Source organism: Tursiops truncatus, chromosome 12, assembly GCF_011762595.2.
Source record: "Tursiops truncatus isolate mTurTru1 chromosome 12, mTurTru1.mat.Y, whole genome shotgun sequence".
Lineage (NCBI taxonomy): Eukaryota > Metazoa > Chordata > Mammalia > Artiodactyla > Delphinidae > Tursiops > Tursiops truncatus.
The window spans coordinates 55,393,039-55,414,407 of NC_047045.1; the positions used below are offsets into that span (position 1 = coordinate 55,393,039).

Sequence of the window (21,369 nt, forward strand, 5' to 3'; positions counted from 1 at the left end):
GAAAATGGGTCTAGTCAGGGGGCAACTGAACAGAGGCAGAGAACCCACAGAGAACTTCTGAAAATATCAAGGTGCTGAAGAGACAAAACTCGGAGTTCAAGACTGCCATGCAGCCAATATTCAAAACTAACAGGTAGGTTTTACATTTTATCAGCTGCTGTTTTCACATAACATGCACAAAAATGGCTAAATGGAAAAAGACTGATCATAGCAAGTATTGGTGAGCATGTGGAGTGACTCAAAGTCTCATATGTTTAAAGTGTTACAGACACTTGCACGTCTATTTGGCATTCAATACCTACCAGTGACAAACGTGTATATTCCACTCCTAGATATAAACTTGGATATACACTTAGGAGAAACAACTACATATGTTCACGAAAAGGCATGTACACTAGTGCATAGCAGCACTCTCCTTAATAAAGTAAAAAAGGAAACAATTCAAAGGTTCATAACAGCAGAATGAATGAATAAATGATCTTACATTCATACAATGAAATGCTATGCAGTAATGAGAGTGAATGAGCTCCTTCTACATGTAAGAGCACAGTTTAATCTTACAAACATTATGTTGATTGAAATAAAGCCAAACACAAAAGAATTCCTTCTTTATGATTTCATTTATATAAAGCTCAAAAATAGGCAAAACTAATCTATACTGTGAGAAGTTAGGATAATGATTACCTTGGAAAGCATAGTGACCGGAAGTGGTCATTAGTGGGGTTCTGGGATGCTGCCAATGTTCTATTTCTTGATCAGGTTGCTGGTTATATGGGTATTTTCTCTTGGTGAAAATTTATTGAGCTGTACACTTATGATTTGTGCATATCTCTAATAAGCTATATGTCAATAATTATTCTTTTAAAAATAAGATCTTGCTCCTATACTTTCATTGGTTTTCATTCTGGGAACCCTCCAGGTTTTCAGTGAAGAGCTATGAACTATCCCATCCTGGCTCTGGCAGGCGGAGGAAAAGTCATCATTTTGAAATACACCTGGAGCATTCTCTATAACAAAGGCCTGCTCTCCAGGGAAAAAGACTCTACCAGCAATTTACCCTAGGTAGAAGGAAGGGTCTTCACCCAACTCCAGCTCCCTCTAGCCTTCCTGTCTCACCTAAGGGGGAAAGGAGAAAGCAAAGAAACACTTATGAAAGTCAAAACCCAGGGACACAGGCCCACTAAATGACTGACTTTTGTTTTTTTTTTTTTTTGCGATACGCGGGCCTCTCACTGTTGTGGCCCCTCCCGTTGTGGAGCACAGGCTCCGGACGCGCAGGCTCAGCGGCCATGGCTCATGGGCCTAGCCGCTCCGCGGCATGTGGGATCTTCCCGGACCGGGACACGAACCCGCGTCCCCTGCATCGGCAGGCAGACTCTCAACCACTGTGCCACCAGGGAAGCCCATGACTGACTTTTAATCATAAGATTATAGATCACTTTTCCACCCACACACCCTACTACCACGCCAACAGGACTCCAGTATAATAACAATAGATAACACTGAAAGAGCTGCAAGGTGCAGACTTTGTCTAAGGAGGAATTCTTAGGGAAGCTTCCAAAAACAGGGAGACAAAAACAAGTACACTCCAGGAATCTGAAGCCAGTGGCACCTACGGCTAGAGCAAACATTAAACACAGCCCAACTTCTAGCCAGATTAACATAGAACCTCACGCTAAGGGCCTGTTTATAATTCCTATTACCTCATGCCTGACCTTAAACAAACAAACAAAAAAAAATCACAAGGCAAGCTAAAAGGCAAGAAAAAGGAAGATTTCCAGGCTAGACCAATATATATTTTTAATATACAGTATAAACTCTCTCCTGAACAACTGAATTAATCTACTCGATTCAAGGTAATTTTTTCTTCATTGGGCAAAAGGCTTAGTTATCTGCTTGAGTTATAAATAGTATCAAACTTTTGGAGATTGTAATACTGAATTTAATTAACACATTTTCTGCTAACATGCTGAATAACATTCTTTACCTCAGATCTCTGTTCAAATGCCACCTCATCAGTGAGTCCTTACATCACTTAAAATAGCAGCACTTCTTCGCACTCCTGATCCGCTCCCCGTTTATTTTTCTTCATAGCAGTAATCTTTCTCTGACACATTATAAATCTTATTCGATTGTTTATTATTTCCCTCCCCCCGCTATAACATAAGCTTCACGACGGCTGATTTGTTCATTACCTCTCCCCGAAGTTCCTATGGCAGTTAAGTGGTAAATATATGTTAAGTAAATGAATAAATATACACTCCATCAACATTTATTTGTAGTGAAATAAAGATACCAGGTTATACGATGGTGGCTCACACTGATTGAATTCTTACCGTGTACTCAGAACTGTGCTTGGGACGGCGTCAGGCGCAGGGTCTGTGCGTCAGGCACGCGGTGGCTCCGGTGGCCAGGGGTGGGTGCAGGATGTCAGACCTGTACAAGGACATGCTTCTGAAGGACCAGTACTGCATCCTGATCCTGGGTCTGGACAATGCCGTGAGGACTACTGTCCTGGAGTGGTCAAAAACCCGGTTTCAAAAGAACTCCAAGGGGAGGAGTCTGTCCAAAATCACCACCACCGCGGGTCTAAACATCGGCACTGTGGACGTTGGAAAGGCTCGCCTCCTGCTGTGCGGCTTAGCAGGGGACAGGAAGAGCTGCAGTCTTTGTGGTACAAGGACCAAGCAGAGGGCCACGGCGTCCTCTGTGTCATGGGCTCCACGTAGGAGAGACTGTCCGAGTACAAGCGTTGGAGAAGATGGTCACGAGCGAGGCGCTGGGCGGCGTCCCCATCCTGGTGCTGGCCAGCAAGCAGGACGTTGAGACTTGCCTCGGGATCCGCGACATCCAAACTGCGTCCAGGGACTGCACCTCCAAGATCGGGAGGGTGCGACAGCCTGACCCAGGCCTGCTCGGCCCTCACAGTCAAGGGGCTGCGCGAGAGCGTCGGTGAAGTGCGTCGTGCGGAACGTGCGCCGGCCGCCGAGCGGCAGGACGTCACGCAAGCGCAGCCGCGCCCTCTGGCGCCCACCGCTCATCCCCAGAGCCGCAGGAGCTCCTACCCGCCCCGCGCCACCCATCCTGGGGCCTGGGGTTGCTTTGCCTTTTGGTTTTTCCGTTTGCTTTGTTTAAAAAAAAAAAAGTGTGTTAAACAGCTATCGCTTTTACATGGAGTACGTTATTTAAGCTTCACAAAAACTCTCTATGTAGGTACTATTATCTTACCCCTTTTGCAAATGAGAAAGCCAAAGAACAAAGAGCTAAATTATCCACTGTACCCCAGAGATAAATTGAATTTTGTTTTATCTTTTGGAATTTTGTCTAAATTACCAACCTTATACGTCACAAATTATAGGAACCCACTCAGCCTAAAGAAGGGCCAATATACACAACTCTGAGGGACTTTTTTGAAGGTATGTCAAACAATCCTGCCATCATCAGACCATCACCCACATCCAGAGAAGACCAGAAGTTTGGAAAGGGTTTCTTGGAAGTAAAAATTGTTGGCTTTTCAGATAGTCATTACTAGGTTGAAGAAAAGGGCTATGGCTTTTCCCATCTTCCTTTCTTCTTTCTACATCCCTCTTCTCCTCAAGAGCTGGGCTGCCCAAGAGAAGAATCCAGAGATGCTCATCTCACTCCCATATTTGCTAAGCGTCAGAAACTCATAGACCCTCCCAAGCTCACTGCACCAAGCTGGGGTGCAGTGAGAGAATTCTCAGTAGCTTAACCTGTGTCCTCTGGAGTTTGGGAGCATACACAGACATAGAATCATATATCTACCTCGTATCTGGATAACGCCGAAGTTCAGTGAAGCAGCCCCTTATTGCAGGGCCTGAAGGTAGGGAGCCATAAACAGTCACAACTCCCAACAGTTTGCCATGACAGAGCCAGGATGAATCTATGTTGAAGGTCCCCATTTATGAAGGTGGATGGCTGGCACAGTGGAAGCTCAAAAGTTAGAGACTGTGGAATAAACCCACCAGGTGTAGGGTCTGAGTTGGGCATGACAAGATGTCAGCCAGAGAGGACATCGTCGATATCATTAAACCATGTAGTGCAGAAATCCACACAACTCCGTCAAAGAATGAAATGCAGCACAAGCTGGCATTTGGATGTCTGTCCCAGAGCAGGCAACCTATCAACAGTAGCCAAGAGAAAATAAAACTGCAGGGCCGGGCTTCCCTGGTGGCGCAGTGGTTGGGAGTCCGCCTGCCGATGCAGGGGACGCGGGTTCGTGCCCCGGTCCGCGAGGATCCCACGTGCCGTGGAGCGGCTGGGCCCGTGGGCCATGGCTGCTGGGCCTGCGCGTCCGGAGCCTGTGCTCCGCAAAGGGAGGGGCCACGGCAGTGAGAGGCCCGCGTACCGCAAAAAAAAAAAAAAAAAAAAAAAAAAAAATTGCAGGACCAAAGAAGTAAAAAGTAAATTAAAAGCTTACACTTTGGTTCTAATCCCTCTTCTCCTTCACAGTGCTGCTTCAGATTTCTTTCATGTCAGGTAAGAGGGAGGAGGAATAAATGAATAGGCCCTCCACTAATTCAAGACCACAAGCCCCAGGCCAGCGTGAGTTAGGATAGGGAAGGGAGTTGCTTTTAAAAACTGGATTAAGATGTAAGTCATGTTGTAGTCTGATGTGGAACTTATAACACATGAACTCCTTTTAATTGAAAGTTCTCAGGAAGCTATGACATCTGTCTGCCCTTCTTCATCAAGGGATGAAGACTAGATCAAACCAAACAGGTTGAAAGCAATAGTGAAGAAAAATTAAACTTTCTTGCTTGTACCCTACCAAGATTGGATTATTCTGTAAACATGTTACAATGATAGTACTCGTACTTTATCTAGCCTTAATATATCCAAAAATAAATAATTAAAAAGGAATATCACATAATCCTCATGATCTCTAAAAACACTGAAATATGGCAAAATCTGGACTAAGAATCCGTTTCCTATTTTGGTACCAAGGGTCTAGATTTGTAGTGTCAGTCCTGGCGTAAATGGGTTATTTTTGACATAGATTCCACAGTTAATCTCAGTGAACCAGTTTGCATCTGCCCCAACAGCAATATGCGGAATCCGAAATAAAGACCAACACAACACAATAGAGAAGACACAGTGTATCTAATCTGCTAAGATACCATAAGATTATCAGGATTATGTATGAAGGGATAGCAAAACACCTACTTAGACAACAAAATAATAACCACAATCATTGATTGAGTGATGTCAGTCACCATACAAAGTACTTTTCTTAGCTCATATAATCCTATCAACCCATGAGGTAGGTTCATTACCTTTCCCATATATTTAAATATGAGGAAACTGAGGCGTAGGGAAATTTAAAAACTTGTTTGTCATCCAGCTATTAGGTAGCAGATAGGACTTGAAACCAAACATTTAGGATGCAGTCTATGCCTCCTCTAATTTTTATGTAAAAGAGATGTCTCAAGTGGCAAAATGGAACTACTTAAAATTCTTTAAAAGTGGTTATGAAATTATAAGAGAGTTCCCCTGTGTTTCCTTAAGAACCAGAACTCCTAGTGTCAGAGGTATCAGTTTTGAAAAATTTCCTCTGCCCAAAGTTGATTAGAGCATTATTATAAAATCCTCAGTGCTTGTCTTTTCTGGGTCTTCTTCTGGTATAGTGGGCAGGGATTTCTTTAAAGTCAAATTTAGCTGGAGGGGAAATATAAATCATTAAAGGTGGACTGGCCCCAAAGGCTTAGGGCTTCTGTTCTTTTATCTTTCCACTTCTTGTAATACAAATATTACAAGATTACATATTTCTGCATGTTTTCCTTTTTTAAAAGCCTAAATATATATTGATTTCATATTTTGATTATTACTTTAGTAACTATTTTCACACTTTTGATTATTACTTCAGTTGAAATAAATGTTAAGGGCCCAAAACTAATGCATTCATTCTCTTAGCTACTAGGAGTGTTGCTGCCAATGGCTCTCAGCTGAGTTCATCTCTAGAATTATCCTTGGTTGAAAGAAATAGCCTTAGTCAATATTAAAACACTTCCTTGAGGGCTGCTTGAATTTAATAAGTAGTCAAAGTTGTGGTACAAAGTTCTTGGTCCTCCTGACTCAACTGAGACAATTCTGAAGGGCTATCCCAGTTTCAGAAACCTCCAAAGGATCAGGTGAGGCCTCTGTTACAAATAATCACAGTTCAGTTTCATCCTCTGCCCTATTTTGCCTTCCTCATCCCTCATTTGTGTTGTTCCCCAGTAAAAGCACTCCCCAATAAACCTGCATGCAGATGCTAGAGTCTTAGAATCTATTTACTGTGGAATTTAACCTGAGAGATTTGGTACTAGGAGTATACCTAGGAAGCAAACTCAGAAATGTGATTTTGGATCCAGATCCACTGCTGGCTATGTGGCAGTAAGGACCCTATCATTTGCAGTGCAATTCTTAGAATATTTACCAATGGTGAACTGGAATGAGATACTGGTGAAATAGTGCAGACTGCCATGTCACCCATTACCGTTGCACCAACACTCTTCTCTCATCAGGTAGCAATAGCTAAGTGAGAAGTGACCATGTAAAATTGGAGGAGAAAAGGCCAAGCTAAATTCATAAATTGGTTGACTCAGCATATGGGTATAGGCTGAAAATAGACAGCTATTTCACTACAGCCCCACTTAATCGTGGCCCTGAAAGACAGTGGCTAGAGAAAATTATAGCACTCAGTAAAGCTTTGGGCAGTGCTCCTGGTCATTGACTTTGTATGGAAAGAGAAATGGTCATGTATGAATATACATTGATTCATGGACAGTGACGAATGGCTTGGCTATTTGTTTGAGGCCCTGATATGAGAAAAATTGGAAGACTGCAGGTAAAGATATTTGGGAAAGATGTATTGGCTATATTTATCAAGGGGGATACGGAGTATGAAGATCCTTGTATTGTATATTAATACCAGAGAATATCCACCAGAACCAAGTGGACAGAATTCAACAGCTAATTGATGCTTACACAGCCTATGTCCTTAGCCACTGGCAAATGTCCAATCTGACAGCAACTGAGACCAATACTGAGCCTCCAATGTGGTACAATCCCTTGAGGAGATGAACCAGTCATCTGGTGGCAAGTTGAGTACATTGGATTCCTTCTACACTGCAAAAACCAGTGATTTATATTGACTGGAACCGACAATTATTCTGAGTACGGGTTACCTTTATTGCTTTCAGGACCTCAACCAGTATCACTATACAAAGATTTACAGAGTTTTGATTTACCAACATGGGATCCCTCAAAACAACAAACAAAACCAGAGGAAACATTTTAAAGAAAAAGTGGTCCAGTCATGAACACATGATCATGGGTTCCATTGGTCCTGTTACATTCTGTGTTACCCGGAAACTACCAGCTTGGTGGGGTGATGGAATGTGAAGATGAGACACCAGCTTGGATAATGGGGCACCATCCTTCATGATATGACACATCCCCCAAATCAACATCCGTTATATTGTGCTGGGTCCCCAATATATAAACACTTGGACACAGGAACCAAGGGATGCAGGTAAGAGTGTCTCTAATGACAATCAATCGCAGGGACCTGCTTGGAGTTTTGCTTCCTATAGTTTTAACTCTAGACTCCATGGCTCTAGATATTCTGGTTTCCAGACAGAGAACCCCTTACTGTGTCCGCCAGAGGACACAGTAAGAGTCCCACCAAACTTTAAGTCAAAATTGACCCCTGGACGCTTCAAACTTCTTGTACCCAGAGTTCAGCAGGCAAGCAATGGTGGCACCATCAATGGCAGGTATAATTGATCCTGATATTCATAGGGAGGCAAGGCTGCTGGTTCATAATTGGGACAGGGAAGAATTCATTTGGCATCCAAGTGGTCCACTGGGGCATCTATTGGTTCTCCTATGTTCATTATTGACAGTAAATAGTCAAGTACAGCAGTTATTGCTTGGGAAATGCACAGGACTAGGGGCTCTCATCCCTCATGGATAAGAGTCTGCATCACTCAACCACATAAGCCATCAAGACCAGGAGAGAGCTAGTCAATGGTGAGGTAAATCCAGAATGAGTAGTAAAGGAGGGAGATGATGTATATCCCTGAACTTAGCTGCAGCAGTGGGGTCTTCAGTTTGTGCTGTTAACTGTTCTCTTGCATGTTTTCCCGGTAACAGAGGCCAACCAGAATCCTGGAAGAGCTGATTTCAGATAGGATGAATTCATTATGTGAAGTAAATGGATACAAGAGACACACAGGGGTAAACTGTAATAAATGCTGCGGCGTACCTCCCAGGCCCCTCCTCGAAGCCTATGTGCCCATTCCCCAGTTGTCAGAAGTGTTGACTATTGACAGCTCTTAGCTGAACGCTTCTCTGAGAATTACCCTTGGTTAGTGGAAGCTTCCTCATCCAAGGTTACGTCCCTTCCCTCTGGGTAGCCTGGTGCCAGTGACTGGTTGATGCAGGGTACAAAACCTAACCTCTTTGCCTCAGTCGGGGCAACCTGCAACTCTGAAGGGCCATCCCAGCTCTGTTGCAACTGCACCATGGTTAAACTTTTCCCTCTGCTCAATCCTGCTTTCTTCACCCCTCTCGTATGCTGTTCTCCAATAAACTGCTTGTGTGCATGTCTCTCAAGACCTGTGTGTCAAATTTCAATTAGCATCCTTTTCTTGCCTTCTTCATGAGATAAGATTGCCAGTGCTGGATACTGAAGACACAGTCTAGGAGATGTGGCAGTTACTCATCTAGTATTAAAAAGTGCCATAACCTATTTCCTTTGAACCCCCCGCAGCAGCTCTTGTTAATATGAAACAATGTAAAGTCTTTACCAAAGCCACCAATTTCCTGTATCTTTAAGCCTCGTCTCATTTCAAGAACCACAAAAACACTATCATTAACAAAAGCCAGCAGTATTTCTCAACCTAAATTCAAATTGGATATTTCAGTTTGTTTACTACAAAAACCATCCCCAGAAGTGTCGTTATGGTTGTCTGAATAATGTTTCATTGACGACAAAATAAAATCAAAACCCTTGCAATGGTAGGTTCTCCACTTTGTCTTTAAATTAATCTCCACTATACTCTGCTCCAGCTACACTGGCTCATATACAATTCACTAAGATGTCTTGTGCCATTGTTGGAGTGCCCTCCTCTCTCACCACTCTTCCACCCGCTAGTGAATCCCATCTCTCATGTCATCTCTTTCATAAAGTTTTCATGACCAACAGAGGTCACGAAAATGTTTCCCATAGTTCATGGGAGAAAGACACTAATCCTTAACACAGCCTAGAAGCTTCTGCATTATATGGCCTTTCTCTCTCTCTCTGTCCAGCTTTCTCTTGCATGTTGCTCTCGAAGTTTCAGTCCTACTGGCATTTTTCTCTTTATAGCACCATATTCTTCGTTCTAAAGTGTTATTTGCATACCAGCCCTCATTCCTATAACACTTCCTCTGGCCTGAAAGTTCCAGTCCTTTGCCTGGTTAATTCTTATTCTTTCAGATCTAAGATCAGTCTTCACTTCCTCAGGGAAACTTTACCTGATTTCTCAGAATAGGTAAGAATTCCTTTATCATATGCTCTCACAGAACACATAATTCCAGTTATGGCAGCAGCTATGTGCTAGTTACTCTCTTTCTCTCAGTGATTCAGTACTTTTCTTATTGGCTCAGAAAGGTTTGGGTAGAAGATCAGAAATACTTAATGTAGGTACTTCCAGGAAGAAGGAATTAAATATGGGAATGCAAAGCCCACACAAGTCTTTGGAAGGGTGGGAAGAGTGAAGCCTAGGGGAAAGTGCCATTCAAATTCAGGATACGATAAAGTACAGGAGTCCCTTGTGATCTCTGCTGGACCTTTGTGGCTAATTCACAAGAGGAAGCCTAGAAGCTGCTAGTGACACCTCCTATCAGCTGTTTGCCAAAGCTCATGATGTTTCCTAACACCTCATAGGAGAAAACTACCTTCTGCTTCTTTTCTTCCTTCTAAATCTCCTATGAGAACCTCTCATTAGTGGGATCTAATCTACTAGGAATTTTGGGCAACATAGTTTCCAGGCTTCCAGATCAGAGTCAACAAATTTTTTCTATAACGGGCCAGTTGGTGAATATTTTAGGCTTTGTCAATGTAGTGTGAAAAGTAAGTACATAGAGACACTGAAATTTGAATCTCAGATAGTGTTTGCATGTTGTAAACTCTTATTTTTCTTTTGATTTTTTTCCCCCAACCATTTACATTTTTTTTTTTTTTTGCGGTACGCGGGCCTCTCACTGCTGTGGCCTCTCCCATTGCGGAGCACAGGCTCCGGACGCGCAGGCTCAGCGGCCATTGGCTCAGGGGCCCAGCCGCTCCGCGGCATATGGGATCCTCCCGGACCAGGGCACGAACCTGTGTCCCCTGCATCGGCAGGCGGACTCTCAACCACTGCACCACCAGGGGAGCCCTGATGGTAGACATTCTTATAGTCCATTCTTAGCGTCACGTGGTGTTCTACACCATATTGGGCTGTTCCTTTTCTATTAGAGCCTAGTAGTAAACACAAAGCAGCTTTGCCACTGGAAAATAGTGGTTGGCAGAAGAGGAAATAGGCTTCCTTCCAAAACCTCAGGGCTCTGCTTTGTGATGTTATTATTGCTGGCACATACTTCATCCCTTTCTGCCATACATTTTTCAAGTACCACTTGGTCTTCTGGGTCATAGGCCTAAGTGGCAGGTCACCTTGTATAAAAGCTTGGACCTGCTGCAGACCCTCTCTTGCTCCACATATCTCTTGCAACAGGAAGCCTTACAAGTTACCTTGTAGGTGGATCAGAGCAGTATGCCCAAATATAATGCCTTAGATAAGCTAAGTCCTAGGGCTCTTTCCACTGTGGGCTGTGCAAAGTGAGGCAACTTGTCTCTCATTTAAGAGGGAATGTCTTGATGTTTTTATACCATTGTCCTACTAGAAACTTCATAACATCAGAGGTCTGTGAACTTTCACATCGTTGCCTCCCTTCCTCAGCTACGCTTTTTCTTCCTAAGGCATCTGGTTATTAGTTTCTTCCTGATGTCCCAACATGATATCCTGTTCCATGTCAAGGTAATCAAGGTCCCCCCCAGACCAGAATATCAGCTATTCAAAGCCATGGTCTGTGACAATGATGAAAAGAGCTTATACCAGAATGTAAATCAATTCACTGCTCCCTCATCGAAAAAGTCTTGCTAAGAAAAAATTGTCAGCTGAACAGAACAGTGTACTTAGTGCCATAGTTCACATTCTGGTGCAAGCTCCCTAATTCACTGGGAACACGTAAGAAACATGGACCAGAAACCAGTTCACAAATGACACTTGGTGAGGATCACTGCTCTAGTCTAGATTATAATATGACAAAGATCAGACATTGCTTTGATAAAAGACAGCAAAGGTGTACTGCTGAACCCCTGGGCAAAGGTGAGATGTTGCAGGTTATACTTGCTGATGGAAACTAAAGGAAAGACATTTGCTAGTTCAGTAGGCACATATCACATGCCAGAGGCAGATTTGTTTTAATAAAGATAACAGCTATTGTTTGCCTCATATTACCAAGGTCCCATTTCCCCTTGGTGAAGAGTTCATCCACGCACTCATCAAATGTATAAATGACCTAATTCTGTAATCCAATTTGATGGACTGTGTCTTAGGGCAACTTCTGGAACCAGTTAGTGTATCAGTCAAGATTTGGACAAGAAATAGATGGTATAGTCAAACAATAAATTGAAAAAATTTTTTAAAAAGACTCTTTACAAGTTTTAGCAAGTTTAGGGGACCAACAAAGATTGGTAAAGCACCCAGGAAGTAGAAAAGGATGAAAGTCATTATCAGCTTGAGACCCGAAGGATGAAGCAGTGTTACTAGAATTTGGAGAGCTGAAGTCGGAGGTGAAATGTTGCCCTCCAAAGGGTTGGTAGAGGGCAGCCACTATAAAAAATGTGGACCAGGGCTTCCCTGGTGGCGCAGTGGTTGAGAGTCCGCCTGCCAATGTAGGGGACGTGGGTTCGTGCCCCGGTCCGGGAAGATCCCACATGCCGCGGAGCGGCTGCGCCTGTGAGCCATGACCGCTGAGCCTGCGCGTCCGGAGCCTGTGCTCCGCGACGGGAGAGGCCACAGCGGTGAGAGGCCCGCGTACCGCAAAAAAAAAAAAAAAAATGTGGACCAGCAGGGGGAAAGCACCACCACACTGTCCTCCTGCCACCTGCTCTCCCATTGGTGCCTGGCCTTGGCCAAACCCAGCACTAAGTCAGAGAGCAAGGGAGTATCAGTGATGCTGTCCTAAGAGGTCAGCTTCCCAGGACACACAGCTAGGTAGACAAGGGCAGAGGATGACTCTTAAAAGATCAGTAGAGAAAAATATGCACTCTTGAAAGGCAAATAGAGAATAACATACATTCCTCCATGAGAGAAAATTTTGATAAAATAGGTTATATGTCTACAATCAAATACCATATAGAAATTTAAAAAATTGAACCAGCATTCCAAAGTAAGTAAATCTCAAGAATATAACAAGTGAAAAACAGGAAGCAGCAGCAGGATACCCACACTATAACATTTATATAATATTTAAAATCCAATAAAACCATATTTTATGGATACATAAATATGTAAAAAAGGATAGTCTAGCAGTAACCACTGCAGATGCAGTTCTGTATACATCACTGTTATGGGATGACTATGTCTGAAAATATCTTCATTCCCCCCTTTCACTTGCATAGTTTGGCTGGGTGTGTTAATTATCTATTGCTGTGTGTTGTGGCTTGAACTGTGTCTTCCAAAAAGACATGTTGAAGTCCTAACCTCCAGTACCTCAGAATATGAACTTATTTGGAAATAGGGTCATTGCAAATGCAATTAGTTAAGTTAAAATGAGGTCGTACTGTAGTAAGGGGAGCCTTAATCCAACATGACCGGTTTCATAAGAGAAGAGACACAGGAGGAAATACCATGTGAAGATGTGGGTAGAGATTAGAGTAATGCAGCTGCAAGACAAGGGGTGTTAAGGATTGCTGAAAACCCACCAGAAGCTAGAATATGCAAGGAAGGATTCTCCCCTATAGATGTCAGAGAGCATATGGCCTGGCCTACACTTCATTTTCAGACTTCCAACCTCCGGTACTGAGACAATATGTTTCTGTTGTTTTAAGCCACCTGGTTTGTGGTAATTTGTTACAACAGCCTTAAGAATCTAATACAATCTCAGGATTCTTACCCAGAGTAAGTAACATGTTTCTCGACTTTGAGTCTCTATTAGGTATAGGTGGGTGATGCCATCTTTCAGTCAAGGGCAGGCTGTTCTTCTCCTGCCCTGATACAGTTCAGGCTCCAATATGCAGACACAGTGTGGTCCAAGAGCCCACAGTCAGCCCTGTGACTTCAGTTTGGGGCTAGCCCATCTTCCCTGACACCCGCAGGTTACACAGTTTCAGCCCCTACTTGCTGCTGTTGCGTTCTATATGCCTTTTAGGAAAGCCTTTCCATTTCTGATTGATAAGATTTTCATTTCCAGTTTTCATAGTAGCCTCTGCGCTTATATGTTTATATGTTGCTGTCATTTATGTGTTTGGACTGGAATGGAGGAAGATTTCGCTTATATTCCATCAGTGATATTGAACTGAATGAATTGCCATAGTCTCCTTAGACCCAGATTTATTTTCTGTTTCTCATGGTCCAGAGTCAAATTACTCACTAAACAGCTCATTGAACTCATAAATACTACGTATGAAGTGCCAAAGTACTCAGGGAATGAGCTACTTCGTGTACTCAAAGGAAAATCCTGGAGAGTCCCCAGGAGCAGATGCCTGTGGGTTTCATTTATTTGTCTGCTTTTTTTTTTAGAATCAGAGACACTGTATGATGTTGTGAGGAAAACAGAAGGAAAACGAGGCTTAGATTCTAGATCTGGCTTAAATTACACCTAATAAACATTTATTGAAATCTGCCATGTGTAATACAATGCGTTAAGCCATGAATTTTACACTGTGAGGGTGGAGAGAATGGAGGACAAAGATGAATAATATATCCAAACTCTTGGCTCTGGTTTACTAAGCCCACATGCCGTGGACCACTCTTGCTGACCTCACATTGTACTACTCTGCTCAGTGGGCGCCAGCCTCACTGGCCACTTTCTCTTCCCTGTACACATCCAGCTTCTTCCTATTTTGGGGTCTTGGATTGAAAGGATTCTTTCCCTTATTATCTGCAGCTAGCCAGGTCACTTGAAACATCGTCCAATTTTGTCACATATGTAGGGTCATTCACCCACCACCACAGATAAGATACCAAATGGTTCCATTACCCCAAGGACCCTTTATGTTGCCCTTTTATAACCACACTCACCTCCCATTCACCCACCACACCCACATTCCTAATTTTTGGTAACAAGTAATATATTCTCCATTTCTAAAATTCTGTCATTTCAAAATGTTATGTAAGTGGAATCATATAGCGTATACCTTATTGGGATTGGCTTTTTAGCATATACCCTACTGGGATTGGCTTTTTTCACTTATTATAATTCCCTGGAGATTCTTTCAAGTTGTTGCCTATATCAGTAGTTTCTTATTTTTTATTGCTGAGTAGTGCTTCATAGTAGGGATGTACCACAGTTTGTTTAACCAGTTACTTGGTATAGGCTCTCTGGGCTGTTTCCGGTTTTGGGTTATTACAAATAAAGCTGCTATGAATATTCATGTGTGAACATTAAGTTTTCATTCTTCTGGGGTAAATGCCTAGGAGCATAATTGCTGGGTTGTATGTTATTGCATGTTCAGTTTTACAAGAATCTGTCATGCTCTTCCAGAATGGCTCTGCCATTCTATCAGCTATATATGCCTGGTCCAGTTTCCCTGCAACCTCACTAACTTTTGGTGTTTGATGTTGTCACTAAGGTTTGTCTTAGCCATTCTGATGCATGTGCAGTGATGCTCATTATGATACCCATTTTCCCAATGGCTACCAATGTTGAACATCTTTCCAATAAGCTTGTTATCTGTATATCCTCTTCAGTGAGATGTCTGTTCATGTCTTTGGCACATTTTAAAATTGTGATTTTTTTTACTGTTGAGTTTTGAGAGTTCTTTATATATTCTAGATGCTGGTCCTTTTACTGGATATATAATTTGTAAATATTTTCTTCTAATCGTGGCCTTCATCCTCTTCACATGGGTTTTCACAGAGCAAACTATTTAATTGTGATGAGGCCCAAATTATCAATTTTTAGTTATAGGAATCATGTTTTGGGGGCTAAGTCTAAGAACTCTTCTTAGTCCTAAATCCAGAAAATCTTCTATTTTTTTTCTAAAACCAACACTGCCCTCTTCCGATTAATATAGCAATATAGATGCCTCAGTATTGGATGGAATGATTCCCTCCCCCACACATTTTTATTCTTTGTCAAGATTATTTAGCTATTTTAGCTATGCCTTTCCATATGCGTTTTAGAATAAGCTTGTCTATATCTAAAAAAACTTTTTTTAGAAAATTTTTTATAGAAACTACATTAAACCTATAGATCAATTGAAAAGAACTGACATTTTTACTATGTTGAATCTTCCAATCCCTGAACAAACGTATCTCTCCATTTGTCTAGGTATACTTTGATTCCTTTTATCAGAATTTTGTAATTTTCAGCATGTAAATCCTGTACATGTTTTGATAAGTGTGTATCTGTGTATTTCATTTTCTTAGGAGCAATTATAAATGGTATTGTTATTCAGTTTCATAACTTTTATTTTTAATGTATAAGAATGCAGTTGAAATTCTTGTGTTGATCTTGTATCCTGTGAATTAACTCACTTATTTGTTCTAGGATTTTTGTTGGTTCTTTGGGATTTTCTACATAATCATGCCATCTGTAAACAGGAAAAGTTTTATTTTATATTTCAAATTTGTATGGCTTTTGTTTCTTTTTCTTGCCTTATTGCAAGCTAGAAATTCCAGTACTGTGTTGAATAAAATAGTGATATTTTATTTGCCTTGTTCTCAGGATTAGGGAGAAAGCATTCAGTCTTACACTATTTTTTATGAAGTTAGCTGTAAATATTTTTTAGATGTTTTCAAGTTGAAGAAGTTCCCTTCTAGAGAGTTTTTATCATGCATGAGTGTTGGATTTTACCAAATGGTTTTTCAAATTAATATAATCACGTTTTTTTTCCTTTAGCTTGTTGATATATGATGCATAACATTGATTGATTTTCAAATGTTGAACCAGCCTTGCATACATGGAAATCATCCCACTTGGTTATGTGCATCATTTCTTTTTACTTTATTGGATTCAGTTTGCTAATATTTTGTTGAAAATTTTTATGTAAAATTCATGATATATTTGTTTATAATTTTACTGTTTTTGTACTGTCTCTGTTGAGTATGGTATGTTAGCACTTAAATCTGCCTTTTTATTATTGTTTTTCTCTGGTTCTTATTCCAGTTTTGCTTTCCTTAATTTCTGTGTGTTGTGTAAACATGTTTTAAGATTTTATCTTCATTCATATATAGTGTTTTTGAGTGTGTCTCTTGGTGTAGTTTTCTCAGTGGTTTCTCTGGGCATTACAGTATAAATATATGACATTATAATCTAGTGGTATTATTTTACCACTTACAGTAAAGTCTGGAAACCTTACTTCTATTTAGATCCCTTTTTCTTTCCTACTTTAAAATATTACTTTCTTGAATGTCAGATGGTATTGTAATTTTTGGTTCAATAATCAAATATAATTTATAAAACACATACATGGGGAAAGGGATATTCTATTGTATATACCCATAATTCTGCTCTTTCCACTGTTCTTCCTTTCTGATGCTTGAAATTTCCTTTTTTTTTTTATTATTTCTTTTTTTGTTTGAAGAATTTCCTTTAGCCATTCTCTTAGGAAGGTCTAACGACAAAGGTAACGAAGACCAATGGTGGGCAAAACTTAAAATATTAATTATCTGACCCTTTACTGATAGACATATGACTCCTCTAGGTTTTAATTTCTTAAACTTAACAATAAGGGCATTGGATTTGATAATCTCTAATATCCCTGCAACATCCATGATTTCATGTGGATTTCTTATGTGAAGGTATTTTTTTCCTCAATGACCACATTTGAGCACTCAGGCAATACAGAACTTAACACTGGAAAGCAAGCAATTAACAAATACTCACTATCATTCCAAGAATATAACATGAAGGTGAAGAGAAATCCAGTCTGCTGACTGTGCGCCAGGTAATTAGATTTATGGAACTGGAGTTCAGGTTCCCACTGTGGGCTGGCAAGAGCCCAAAATGTTTTGCACCTGCCAGGTAAGTCAGCATGTACCATCACAATCTGGAGTGTGGTGCTTCCACAGATGCTTTACTGCACTTGTGCTAAAACAGTTCAGGCTATCCCATGGCTCACAGAACAAGGGCTCCCCTTTTGAGCTCTCAGTACTATTGTCTCCAGAAGAATTATTTTCTAGTCATCATTTTGGGGGTGCTTATTAGGTGAAATGTGTGAATTACTTTCTGAAATATGCTCTTCTGAATTTAGTCCAGGTAGGAGGGAGCGGGGACATCGACCTTGTTTTTCTTCATCTTAAGGGTTAAGATTCATCTACATATATATATATATTTTTTTGCATTACGCGGGCCTCTCACTGTTGTGGCTTCTCCCGTTGCAGAGCACAGGCTCCGGACGCGCAGGCTCAGGGGCCATGGCTCACGGGCCCAGCCGCTCTATGGCATGTGGGATCCTCCCAAACCGGGGCACGAACCCGTGTCCCCTGCATCGGCAGGCGGACTCTCAACCATTGCGCCACCAGGGAAGCCCTCATCTACATATATTTTTAAAACAGAAAAATATGTGAGAAAATAAGGTAAATAGGAAACCAAGAACAAGTATGAAAAACAGTTATGATAGCTATTCAGAGACAACTAAAACTCATGTTTCTCTAAAACACATTTTTAGAAAGTCAGAACAGTAAAACAACAATTATTCTACAATGGAGGTCACAAACTTAGACAACCAGATGCAGCCTTCTGACAGGTTTTCTTTTTCACAGAGTTGGGCCAGAGGTATATTTTTGTTTTTGAATTTAACTGGTTGCTAATATTCAAAATTTTTAGGAGTTCACATAAAAGTTTAGATTTCCACATCCTCTTGAGAGATGAGACACTGTTGGGCCATATTCTCATGCGGCGAACACTGCTGGGAGATGAGGAGCATTCTCTTTGGGCATCACTTGTGCTTTCGGGTCCAAGTGGGAGTCGGCCTCCCCACATCGTTGCCTCTTGTCCCCATGTCAAACAACAGTTGTCATTTATCATCAGTTTCATGCTATTGTGTTTCTTGTAGTAGAGCTGAAGATGGCAGAATATCTACTATCCATATTTCAGTCAAAAGTAGGAAAAAGCCAGGCTTCCCTGGTGGCGCAGTGGTTGAGAGTCTGCCTGCCGATGCAGGGGACACGGGTTCGTGCCCCAGTCTGGGAAGATCCCACATGCCGTGGAGCGGCTGGGCCTGTGAGCCATGGCCGCTGAGCCTGTGCGTCCAGAGCCTGTGCTCCGCGGCGGGAGAGGCCCCAACAGTGGGAGGCCTGCATACCGCAAAAAAAAAAAAAAAAAAAGTAGGAAAAAGCCAAATGGACCAAAAGGAATACGTGTTTTAGTAAAAATGGGAAGCAGATATATTTTTGTTGAGATGAAAAATACCCCTACTAGAAATCCACACACTGAAGATGTCTGTTGTAATAATACAACCTGAATGACCATTCTGAAATATACCTGGCCTAATTCTCTCACTCACAGTACCCGCCGGCTCCGCAGGCATCTCCTCTTTCTCAACAAATAACAAGTGGATGCCATGACGATCTTGTTTTCTCTACTTTTCCAGTTTGATTTTATCTCTTAGGCCGTGCAACGAAGTAGGAACACATGGCCTTTGTCCGTCTGTACATTCAAACATCTATTTAAGGAAATAACTTATTGGTGATTCAATTTAGATATTTTTATTCTTCATATTCTATATCCACATAGATTGCATCTAAGTACTGAGGGTTTGTATTTTCGTCTTAAATGCTATATTTCCTCTGTCTGAATTAAGACTGATAAAACTGATAAGACTAATAAGGCTAAGTTGAAATGAACACAACTACATCAGAATAAATCAGCACACAATTTTCTGGGTTAGATTTCAGGTGTCGTAGCTCCTTTTCTACAATTGGCAAGTGCATCACGAGAGATAGTATCTGTCATAAAATCTCCCTACCATTCCCCCCAACCCCCAAGCAGATCTGAACATTAAAGAAAGAGCTTTCAGATATTCAACAGGGACTTTATGTTTGCTTCAACAGTTTAGAAACCCCTTCCAGTGGTTTCTTTCGGGATTTGATAACAACACTGTCTCTCTGGTGTTTGTTATCTTCCAGGTTAGCATTTCAATTCACTTTGGAGGAAGCTGGAAGTTCGGAAGTGTTATATATCTACCACATTTCCATTGATTTTTGGACAATTTATATTCCAGAAGCCACTGATAGCTTACTTAAAGCAGATCCCAAGACAGAGCTTTTCTTTTTAGTTTCAGAGAGAGAATTTTCTAATACTCTGCAGACCGCTTGAATAGACCAGAGCTGTGAACAAATTCAGATAATATCTCTCCCACTCCAAGCCTCCCTAAGCTGCGGGGAGACTTTATGAAATAATATGCCGGGAACATTTTTTACGGACACCATTTTCTGGCAACAGAGCAGATTTGAGAGGGAGCAGCTGTTGATGTCTGATCTCCAGGCTTATTACATGAGGACCTGGAACCCAAGAGATCGTGAAGTGAATACTGAATGAGCACATCAGTAGAGAGGTAAACACGTCTCCTCTCCCTACTGGTCCAGTCAGAAATATCTTCTTTTTTGTTTATCTCTCAATGTCAGAGATCATTTGGCTGCAACACATTCATGCAAAATCCTTCCCTTTCTTCAAAGACTAAATATTAGAAAAAGGCTAGGCAGCACAGACAAGAAGGTTAACACTTATTTTCAAGATTGGTTAAAACTCGAATCCGCAGTTGCTGTGTCTCTGCCCACCCACTTCCAACATTTCCCTTGTGATAATACAGAGGAAGGGGATCTATAAAATTCCACGTCATGACAGCCATTTAAGGAATAAATGACATACAGATAGGAGGCCTTTAACTGTGAAAAGCAGAGCACATTTTAAGAGTTCTACCAAGACATCTCCTGCCTAAAGGGACACAGCTGAGTGGGACATGGCCATGCATGGGACTACTCCACAACGGTATAAAGTATGAATTTTTGAATAAGAGTATTAAGAAAAACAGATTTAGCATCCCACCCTTCTCCCCCAGTACAGTTGTCTCCAGATGCACTGGCCTCTGTGGTGGTACCTGAACAAAGCAAGCATGATATTTTTATTTTCTGTTAGAGAGAAAGAGGACTCTTTTTGTTCTTTGCTTGAATTTTGGAGGCCACACAGACCTCTGAGTTTTGTGGTCAGCGGTATTCATGGTGATTTTGGTTACGTGTGGGTTTAATCCTGTGAACAGAAATGAAATCAGGGTCATGCTGCAAAGCAGAATCCTTCAGTTAACATCACGAACCTTACTGGGTAATGCAATCTTGAGTGAGTTTGTGGATTTTTTGTTAAATGCATCCGTGTTTAAATGAAAATTAGTCTTCCTAGGAAACGATAAGTTCTCTTATCTAAATTCTTACTAATGAAAGTCACAAATGTTCTAATAATGTACACAGCAAGTGGGAGTTTGAAGATACCCATAAAGATAATACTTTATGAGAAAATCAAAGGAACAAGAAGAATGAAGTGCCAAGTTTCCCTTGCCATCAGGGAAGCAGGTGTTTACTGGAAGAGAGCGAGCTGCTAAAGCAGACTCAGATTTAAATCTGTTGACAAATCAGTTACCTTCTCAGCTTCAATTTTATCATTGGTAAAATAAGGATGACAATTACTATCTGTCAAGTTGGTTATAAGGAAGAAATAAGGAAATGTATATAAAGGGATAGTAACATATAAATATAGTAACTCAAAAAAAAAATCAATGTCAATCCCCTGGCCTTTTTTTCTTTCCACTCATTTGGAGTTTTTGAAATTCAATTTAAAGAAAAAAAGTGAAAGAAATTACTGCTTGGACGTCAGTTTTTTGTTTTTTGTTTTGGCTGTGCCACACAGCATGTAGGATCTTAGTTCCCCCACCAGGGATTGAACCCACACCCCCTGCAGGGGAAGCGTGGAGTCTTAACCACTGGACTGCCAGGGAAGTCCCAAGTTTTACTTTTAATACATTTTATGTGGTCTACTTGTATCAATGAGAATAAGGTATTTATTTGGGAGTGAAGGTATGAAAATTAAGGGGAGAAAATGATGTGCAAACAATAACTG

The 21,369-nt window shown here is 41.3% G+C and overlaps 1 pseudogene; it reads left to right on the forward strand.

Moving 5' to 3' along the window:
* The first annotated feature begins 2,402 nt into the window (after positions 1–2,402).
* LOC101337214 (ADP-ribosylation factor-related protein 1 pseudogene) lies at positions 2,403–3,135 on the forward strand (annotated as a pseudogene).
* The last annotated feature ends 18,234 nt before the right edge of the window (positions 3,136–21,369 follow it).